This window comes from Lygodium microphyllum, chromosome 28, assembly GCF_053477565.2.
Source record: "Lygodium microphyllum isolate KBCC chromosome 28, Lygodium_microphyllum_v1.1.10, whole genome shotgun sequence".
Taxonomy (NCBI): Eukaryota; Viridiplantae; Streptophyta; class Polypodiopsida; order Schizaeales; family Lygodiaceae; genus Lygodium; species Lygodium microphyllum.
The window spans coordinates 56,321,838-56,332,420 of NC_141162.1; the positions used below are offsets into that span (position 1 = coordinate 56,321,838).

A 10,583-nucleotide genomic window follows, 5' to 3' on the forward strand; every position below is an offset into this window, starting at 1 on the left:
TCACAATCGCTCAAGAAATGATGGTCCATAGGATGTCGATCAAGAAAACCACCCATATCGCAACTGCTGGCGTCCTTCATGACCCTCAAACTCACCCAACCACCTTACCACTTAACCAAATCTCCTAATCTAGCGATGAATATCCTAACTCTCGTGCGTGCAAGAAACAATGAGTGCTCAATGAAAGGTGCTCTCTCAAGTGCATGTGCAGCTAACATTTACTGTATATAGCTATAGTGGGCCACCTCATGTTGTGCTAGTGCTCAATGATGGTGCAAAAACGTTCATAAATCCAAACCATGGCATGGAAATATTTGGAAAAATCAGGAGATGAACCCTGAGTGTAGTGTATCGACAACTGCTACATTGTCTTGATGATGTGCATCCACTACTGTGAAGCCACTTTGGAGTATCCTGATTTTGTCACTTTTCACGTTTGTTCTTAAAAGTTGTTGGTGTTACAAAATATTTAGAGACATGTTATCTTTTACATGTTAAAACAAAGAAACCTGGTTTGGAAATAGAACTTTTTGTGGCCAACACAATTGTGGACATGTGTGGTAAATGCCAATTTCTTGCAGAAGCACGGCAAGTGTTTGATAGGATTCCTATGAAAATTGAAAGTTCGTGGAATGCATTCACCACAGCATATGCTGAACATGGATTTTGTGAAGAAACATTGATGTGTTTCAAAGAAATGAAGCTCACAGGCTAGCAACTTCATTTGGAACTAATGAAAGAGAGGATTGGAAGAGAGGTCTATGTAGATCTAGATGGAATTGCATGGAATGCACTGATTGCATGATATGTTGAACATGGGCTTAAAGAGGAAGCATTGAATTGTCTTCCGCATGAAATGGACCTTGAGAGGTCTTACTATGCGTGTTACCACATTTGTTTGCAGCTTGAAAGCTTGTGGCACTTTTGATGTCTCTATTTTGGAGATGCTGGAATGTGTGTTTGAGGTGAAAGCCAACAATGGTGGCATTTTCCTTGGTGGTGAATATTTCAACAATGCACTGATTAAGCATTTTGTTCAAGAGTTCAACAAGCAAGAAGGCATGGTCATCACAAAAGATAACCTTGCTCTTCAAAGGTTGTGTGAGGCTACTGAAAAAGGTAAAGTTGAGCTCTCTACTTCCATGAAAACAGACATACAATTTCCCTTTCTTATGGCTCACGCAACTAGTCCGAAGCATTTCAACCTCACCCTAACATGATCCAAGCTTGAGGCCCTGGTGATGGACCTGATTGAAAGAACTCGCAAACTATGCAATGATTGTCTAGCAAAAGGAGGGTTGAAACCTAGTGAGCTAGATGAAGTACTCTTGGTTGGGGAAGTGACCCAAATGCCTAGGGTTTGTGATTTTGTAGCCAATATATCTAGTAAAGATCCAAACAAAAATGTTAAAAGGTGGATGAAGCTATTGCCATGGGCGCTTCCATTGAAGCAGGGTTCTTCGAGAGGTCAAAGTTATCTTACTTTTAGATGTGCCACCTCTATCTTGTTTTAAAAATGCTCGACAAGGTTTTGGGTAGGACGAGGAGGATTTTTTTTAAAAAGGAAGATCAGCACTAAAAAGGAAGGGTACCTTTCTTTCTATTTTCTCCCTCACGTAGAGGACAACATTGGAAGGGTGGTCGTCGAGCATGAAATTATGGTGCCCTGAGTGGAGCTTAGCTATCAAGAATTAATTTGGAAAACTCCTCGAGTTTGTGTTATCGTCACATTGAATTATGTAATTCGATGATGTTGAAGTTGAAGTATTGGAGTCGTCTACTTATTTCTAGGAACTGGAGGTTGAGCACATACTCATAACCCTCTTCCTCATTGTTGATATAGTCCAAGCTATGGCTATGACCAAAGTCCAAGTAGTTGAAGTCCTGCAGGTTATGATCATAGTGCTACATCATCGGCAGATGAATGAAAGGAGTTTCAATCAGCATTCTGTGGTCGATAGCCAATGCATGACTGATATTATTGGAATTGAAGAAGGGAAAGGATAGCAGACTTTGAAAAGAAATCTCACCGAGAAGCCTACACACAATCAAAACAAAGAAAAAGAAATTTTCTTTTTAGCAAACAAGAAGACATCCTCTAAGTTAGTGAGAAGACAAAGCTAAAAGCCAAAGTCTGAAGATCAGATAAAAAGAAGAAGAAGCTGACATGAGCTCGAGAGGGTGGAAGATTACAATGGAAGCAGAGGGCTCGAGAATACATCAAATGGGAAACCAAAGATTGATGTGGCGATGGACATGTAATAGTTATTGTCTGTTCACTGAGACCAAAAGCACGAACACCATTAACACTTAAAGGAGAAGCTGCGAATTTAGCACTGATGATAGGTGCCTTTGTTGGTTTGTATCCAGCCTCATGCCTAGAGAACTGAATGGGTCCAGTCAAACTAGTTTAATTGGTTGATCAGAAGGCAAGCAGATAGATGGTCTATGCAGGATGTGGTGTAATAACAGTTTTGCAACTCTGCCATGTGTGTGATGTTCATTTGAAACAACAAGAGGCTCATGCATCCTCCTGCCCCATAAGCATCATGCATTCATTGAATCATGAAGGCATCAACTAGCTAGTAGTTTTTTTTTTGCAACCTCTGGGACAAGAAACTTCAGAAACATGGAAATCCAAACATTGTCATGGTAGTTATCAGGGAATAAAATAGATTTGAATGCTTCAAGAGTTGTTGCAATAAAAAATGCTTCAAGTTGAAGCATGATAATCGTGTGACTACAGTGGACTACTAAGATATGTGCACTGTAGTCAAAGAGTTGGAGTGCACATCATGGAGTGTGACTACAACTCTGAATTGCATTTAGAATTTGTTCCTAGCATTGAGTAGCCAGACAAATTGGAATTTGGGTAAACAACTTTTGTGAATCAAATCGTTTTGAGTTCTTTGAGTGTTTTCTTTCTTCGTGCTTGTGATCTCCAGTAAAAATGGGGGCCCACCGGTGCCTTCTGGTAATTGAACCGCGAGACGAGAATCCTCAATTTGTCTAGATGTCATGCCACTACACGTCCACCACTGCAAACCTAAGGGCATAGTTTTTTTCTAAGAATTTGAAAACATTAATTGGCATCATTAGGAATTTGTTTTCTGTTGTGTGTGTCTTTTGTGTTTTCATTTTGCATGACGCATGAGCACATGTAATTAGGCTAGGCACATTCTTTTCAATGCATTCATAATTTTTGTGTGGACATTGTTTGATTGATTGCATCACATGGATCTAACATGAAGTTCTATTTCAAAGAATATTTTCTTGTTAGGGTAGAATGCATGAATTAAGGTGGGAAGTGATGACAGTGAAGCTTCTTTGAATACGGTTCTTGCTAGCATGGGAGTGAAGGAAAGAAATGGGAGAAACATTTGAATCTTGCAGAACCCCACAACAGACTTGGACATTGGCTTGCATTTTTTTGTTAAATGGTTTCCCTTTTGTTTTATGAGTTAAGATTAAAAGTGATTTATATTGTGATGGATGTTGTACCACTTTCAAAGCAAGAGCAGAGCATGAACTTGGATGCTTCTTTCAGTCAACAGTTGAATGTATCAACAAAGTCTAATGAGGCACCACTACATCGTGTGGTCAAGTTTAACATCAATTGAAGCTAGAATTTCTATGTGGTAGTCTCCCGGCGGTTAACACTGACAATGATGCTATAACTTGTAGAATATCATCACGCTCAAATGCAACAAATGTTTCTGCCATAATGCTCCAAAATGGGAGGAACATTGCATACCGCTACAAGATGCTCCCTTCATAAAGAGTCTTAAACACTCTTCTCTTGTCATGGCAATTCATGGGAAATGATGTTTTGACGAAAGGAAATGCCAATGACTCTAGGAAAAGCTTGAATGCAGGTAGAGGAGGTTCACAAAAAGATGATAATCACAGGTTTTGGAATTCTTTTTATCCCTCACTTTACAAGTCTAGTATGAATGGAAGATTAAAGGGACATGATAACGATAGGAGAGAATAGCTTTTCGTAAATAAATCCTTAGCTTTAATAAGAAAATCTACAAGCTTTTTGGACCATGTGTGGAGGAGATATGCGATTGTAGAAGAGAGTGAAAAAGGAGGAGAGGATGATAACTAAGAAGAACCAACATGGCTTCCACCGGGAGGGGAGGACATGATATGTTCTCCTCTATGCTGAATTATGGGGGATATCATGTTCACATTTTGTTCTCTCTCATCATTCATGGAGTGTATGATGGCTACATGAATAGAAGGAGGAAGTTGATGTGAAGGAAGTCGAGAAAGACCCAGAGTTGATTCACCATATGTGTGCAACAGAAGTTGATTGCGTGATAAAGGGAGGAAGATAAGCTCAAGGAGGTGATCTCACAGGTCTAGGGGGAGTCAATTGTCACTGATCAAGAGAGCAACAAGAATAAAGCTGCTTCTGATGACAGGACTGACAAGATGGCAATAATTGAGGGCTTTACTCTCATGCTTATGGCACCAGAGTGAATGCCTGTTGAAGCAGGAAGCGTAATACAAAGAGGATAGGAGGAAGAGAGTGTTTCCTTTCGTCATCACTTGTAGTTCCAACACTTGGCTGATCTTGATGTGCATGTTCCTCTTCCTTGATACTCTAGAGGGTCACTGATTCACCTTCATTCCGTGATCATGAGGCACCAAAGTGCTTAAGGGAAGGATTTGATGATGAAGTAGGAGATTTGGAGGTAGTTGTCACCTCATGGTGTTGCCTTGAATATGATTGTGGAATAACCTAGAATGGAGGTTAGCTTTTGCAAGATTAATGCAAGGATTTTTGTAGTTGACAACAACAATATCAATTGTAAGGAAGCTTATAAGGGAGTTCAATGATTGAAGTTTATCTTTTCTAGGAGTCTATGACTACGCTATTGTTATTGGTGGCAATAGCATGAAACTTCAGACCCATTATCATTCTCGACTATAGTAACCTTGGCTAATATTGCATCTTTCTTGGTGGGCAACAAGGAGGGCACTGCTCCTAACAAACAAAGGTTTATCTTTAGCTGACAAGCCTTTAGCTTGGCTTCTTAGACCTCTCATGATGTTTTATGGAGGGTTTAAGAAGCTCCTTTCTACCAGTGGTATTGTCAACCTTGGTGTAAATATTGCATGGAAGAAGAAGATACTAAAGTAATGCAAGAGAAGATGGGTATTCTTAATGCTGCAAATTTGATCATTTATGTATCAACATATGTGAAAGCACCTTGTTTTGGTTCTTGTTCCATAGAGCACCAAAGAAGATTTGCATGAATTTGTTGACGTATATGGAGGTCCAAGCTTTATGATTGGAGGAGCGCGTCTTTTCGACAATTTGTGCCTTGAAGGGAACATAAATCTATGTTGGCTTCATCTTCTTATTCAAACAAAATTTATCCTTAGCTCATGAACTTACTTTGAGAATTCTTCTTGCATCTAAACTTCTTCTTCTCTATGAATTTGCCTTGAGTTAAGCACTCTTCATCATCTTTTGCTCCCATCTTTCTAAGCGTCCCTGCAGTGAGTGACTTTCACAAATCCCCATGTGAATTCCATGTGACAATGTGAAGTACTCGTGAACCCGTAATCCCTATGATGTGCAAGAATCTTAGCATGAAAAGTTACATATTCCACAATGTTTAGCAACTATCAAGGAACTCCAATTCCAACTTGTCCAAAAATATACCAAACTCGACCAAGGTCATCAAGTTTCCACACTCAAAAAATCCAAGAAAAATGACTAAAACAAATCCTAAGCCAATAAACATGGAAAATCCAAATACAAAACAATAAAGAAAACAATCACACAAATGACTAAGCTAGCAAAAATCCAACCTATCTACACTTTTCCTAGGGGTTTTGCATTTTCATGAAGATGCTTGACACTGCTTCCCTTCTAGCTTAGAGATCACATAAATCCTGCCATTCATTTGAGGTTGTAAAGCATATAGAAAACTATATGTTTATGTATGAAGCTCAAGGTGAACTGACCCTCAAGCATAATTAACACAATTCACCCTACCAGGTAAACACTCTGGTCTTGCAAAGGATCTATGAGACCATCATTAGATGTGTGTGGATCTTATCCCTATGAAATTGTGTCCAGTAAATGGTAGCCCACAATACCCATTAAATAGTGATTAAATATAAAATAAATATTTATTTCATAAGTTTTCTACCACACAAGAACTTTTATCCAAAACTGCATTTTCTCGTTGGATAGTAGGGATTCATATCATTGTAGCTTTCTAACTCTCATCCAAGTTGACATGGAGTACAACATTAATTTCTAAATTAGAAGGGTTATAGAGAGAAGAACCATTTGAAGATTTAATCTAGGAAACTGATTGATATTTTTTATGTTGTTGGTCATATACATACATAGCACAGATGCACAAACACACGTATGTGTGTATCATGTGATTACGTGTGGCTAGCTTCTCTATCCTACACCACGTTGTCTTATTTTAAAACTATCAAAGTGTACCATACATATCTATAATATGTGTATATAACTATGAGGCTAAGGGGATTTATGATGAAAAGTACATGTTCCCCCACCTATTCTTGCATGGATAAGGCTGTTGACAGTCACCCACCTAGTTATCTATATAGAATGAAGGTAGCGCAAATAATAATTCACATATATTATCAATTGGGAAAATGTAATTAGAACTTGGTGGTAAAAGTCATGTTCTAGTCCTAATTCTTTATTATGTTAAATTATCACATGTATGATCATATTGGCAACTCCCAACTCATCGTATGTGCAACACTTGAATATAAAACACATTTTGAGATTTGAGAGGTGAGGAGACAGTCAAAGGAAGGGAGCAAGGAAAATGAACCATACCATTAATTTTGCATATATCAATCTATATGCCTCCATATTCTATATGTTTTCATAAAATTATTTTTTGAGTGATCTTTAAAAAAAAAATAGAATATCAAAATCATGCTTTAATTGTTATTAAAAATATACCTGCTTATGTACTCTTAAAAATGCTCCCCACACAAAGATTCAAACTTGCAAGAAATGGAGCCCCTATCAAACCCATGCATTGTAGAGATATCAAGCATAGGTATAGAATGATGACTTGAATGTTATTCTAATGAGTGCATTATGCTCCTACAAAGATGTGTGTGTGTGCACGCGTGAGTACGTGTGTGCAAATCATATGTGCTTTAAGGTTATCAAATTCTGAAAGTTGGATTTGTTTTAAGTTGCATCCATGAATATTGTCTTTGTCAACAACTTAGAATTCATTTTAGATGTATGTTTTGAGTTTATAAAATATGTGCTAAGCTTTAAGAGGGTGAAATGAGGGTCACCAGGTAAGAGAATTACATGTACCATTTATTTTGCATATCTCAATCCACATATGTGTGTGCACATATATTTAAACAAATATTTTTTGGAAAATCTCAAAGATTTTGTAGTTTCATGGATGTTATATCTAAGATTTTATTTATGTGTACCAATAGGATTTCTATAAACACATGCACACATGCATGAGATTAAAAAAGCTTTGTAACTAGAAGCAATAGATTTTAAAACACACTCTTAATATCACTTGAATTCACACACACACACACACACACACAAACATGCATAGACATGCTAGTGGTTGAGGTGGAATTGAGCCAAACAGTGATGGTTCGAGGGATAGCTGATTAGACAATTGTGTCTCTAAGGGTAACTACGTAGTCTGATCTGTGTGTCCAGTGCTGCTTTGGGATATTGAGGGTGGCTCTAGTGGCATAGATGGTGCATTGTTTTCCTCTTACACAGCGAGTGCCAAGCTCTTTAAACTTAGATGATTCCGAGGTATCAAGCTCCTACATTGGTTGATAGATTGGTTGGGGTTTTTTTTACTGAAATCATCACGGGTTCTGTAGGCTTTGCAGCTTGGGATTCCTGGGTGTTCACTGCATTAGCAAGGGTGGGGCTTCCTGGAGATGGGGTGGCAAGCGATGGTCGTGGTTGGGCTATGCTCCTAGGATCTCCCTTCTTTGGCACCCATATCCATGTGTTGCCTTCGTAGTATCCTTGGGGATCTATCGTGGCTTGATTGTGCACGTATATCGATAGCATCATGTCAATCTCTTAGAGTTCAGTCAATGCTTGATGGAGGGAGCGAATGGAAAGTGATGATAGGAAGACATCGGACTGAGATGGCGGACTGAGGAGCAACAAAGCTACTGCAATACGAGAGGGGATTGAACACAATAGTCAGTCGCGGACAAAGGAGACGGTGAAGCTAGAGCAAGGCAGAAGACAGACATGGAGGTGACAAAGACAAAGCTGTAGCGATGACAACGAAGGAGAGGATGGCAGGAACGAGAAGAGGACTGGAAGCATTAGCGAGCTCTAGATGACGAAAGAGAAGCCGAAGATAGACGGGAAACGATGGAGGGTTTGCCGTCAACGAATTCGATGGACGTTCGATGGAGTAAGAGGGAGGCTGTGCTCGATTATCATGATGATCATGCCCTTTGAAACTGCTATAGCGAATCCTTACTTCTATGGCATAGAGAGAATTGTTATTAGTACATGTGGCAACAACTAGCATCGACATCATTGATCTGTGATTAGAGAAAGGAGAGAAGTGCAAAATCAACTGCAAGAGGACATCCTGCAGCCATACAGCAGAAGAGCTCAATCAAGTTGACCCATGAAGTCGATGCGATGATCCTTTTGTTTTGGAGGCCTTTCATGGTGCTGCTTGACTACAAGCTGATACGACCAAGGGATATCACGGAGAAGACAGTATGCCTGGAACGTATGGACCGATTGATACTGCAGAACGAGAAGATCCTTCGATTATTGGTCCACAAAAACCCTTTCTGGCTCGTATGATATGCAATAAACGACTTACAGAAAATGCAGATGACAGAGATGTTCGTCATATCGAATTTGACCTTAAAAGTTCTGGCTTGAATAATACCTCTGGAGAGACCTCTCTGATGGCACAAATGATAAAATTCAGGCAGTTATAGAAGCTGGTGTTTGCCCGAGGCTTGTTGCATTGCTTCTGCATCCATCTCCATTGGTCCTCATCCCTGCGTTACGAACAGTGGGCAATATTGTCACAGGGGATGATGCACAGACACAGTATCTTCTCAACCACAATGTACTTCCCTGCCTTCTAAATTTGCTCACTTACAACCACAAAAGAAGCATAAAAAAGGAAGCATGTCGGACCATATCAAAGATAACTGCTGGGAACAAAGAGAAAATTCAGGCCGTTATTGATGCAAACATCATCCCTTCTCTTGTATCATTGCTTGGTACAGCAGAATTTGAGATTAAAAAAGAGGCAGCTTGGGCTATATCAAATGCTACATCGGGTGGTACACACGAACAGATAAAGTACCTTATAAGCCAAGGTTGCATCAAGCCATTGTGTGATCTATTGACCTGTTCGGATCCTCGAATTGTGACGGTGTGTTTGGAAGGATTAGAAAACATATTGAGGGTTGGGGAAGCCGAGAAGGACCTTGGTAATATAGGTGGCATCGATTTGTATGCTCAGTATATTGATAAAGTAGAAGGCGTTGAAAAGATTGAGACTTTACAGACCCATGACAATTCTGACATTTATGAGAAGGCATTGAAGCTCTTGGAAACATACTGACTGGATGAGGAGGAAGATGAGAACGTTGCTTCTGATAAATTACAGCTGCTTCACTACAAGGGATCGGGCTCATACCCGCGCTCCTAGCCGCACAAAATGACTTGGGAAAAAAAGTGTCGGGCCCGTGTAATAGCGCGTGTATCATCGCGGCCGGAGACATGCGTGTAAAAGCGCGTGTACAGTGACAGTCAGTCGCGCGAATACACGACCCCATACACGCGTTCTGCGCAGTTTTGCTGCAAATTTACACGCGAATCTAACAGACTATCCGCGCAAATATACGCGATTTTGACAGATGACACGCGCTTATACACGCGATTACAGAGGGAAAAAAAAATCCAGAGAGTGCTTTTGGGTGCCTGGATGTTGTTCCAGCATCCAGCCACCCAAAGGCACTCTCTGGATTTTTTTTTGGTGCATTGCACCATAAAAAAAGAGCGATTTAGATTTCAAGACACGAATCAAGACTCACTCTCTATGAATACACGATTCAATATTACTATCTAAAACTTAATACACGACTCAAGACTCACGATTCAATACATTGTCAATACATGACACATTTGTGTACAAGGGAGTCCATATGTCAAAATAGCCCATGGCTTCAGTTACAAATTTTTTTTGTACAACCACATCCTACAGTATTCTGAAAGCTAATCAGAGGATGATGAGGACCCTGTGCTCTCTCCATGATCAGAGGAGCTCGCATCGGTATATTCCGATGAGTGGTGCTCGCCTCCACCAGGAGTAGTGGCACGAACATCAGCAGTGGCGGCTGGATCATCAGGGGCAGGAGCATCAGCAGCTTGTGCCTATTCAAGAAATATACCATATGTAAGTATACATATATATGCAATTAAATAAACCGAAATCATTCATTTAGAGTTTTCAAGTACCTGTCGACCGTATGGTCTCATGGCCGCGTCAAACTGCGCATCCGTAATACGTCCC

General features: G+C 39.8%; 1 pseudogene; it reads left to right on the plus strand.

The window, feature by feature from the left end:
- The first annotated feature begins 878 nt into the window (after window positions 1–878).
- On the plus strand, window positions 879–9,719 carry LOC148011472 (importin subunit alpha-1b pseudogene; annotated as a pseudogene).
- The last annotated feature ends 864 nt before the right edge of the window (window positions 9,720–10,583 follow it).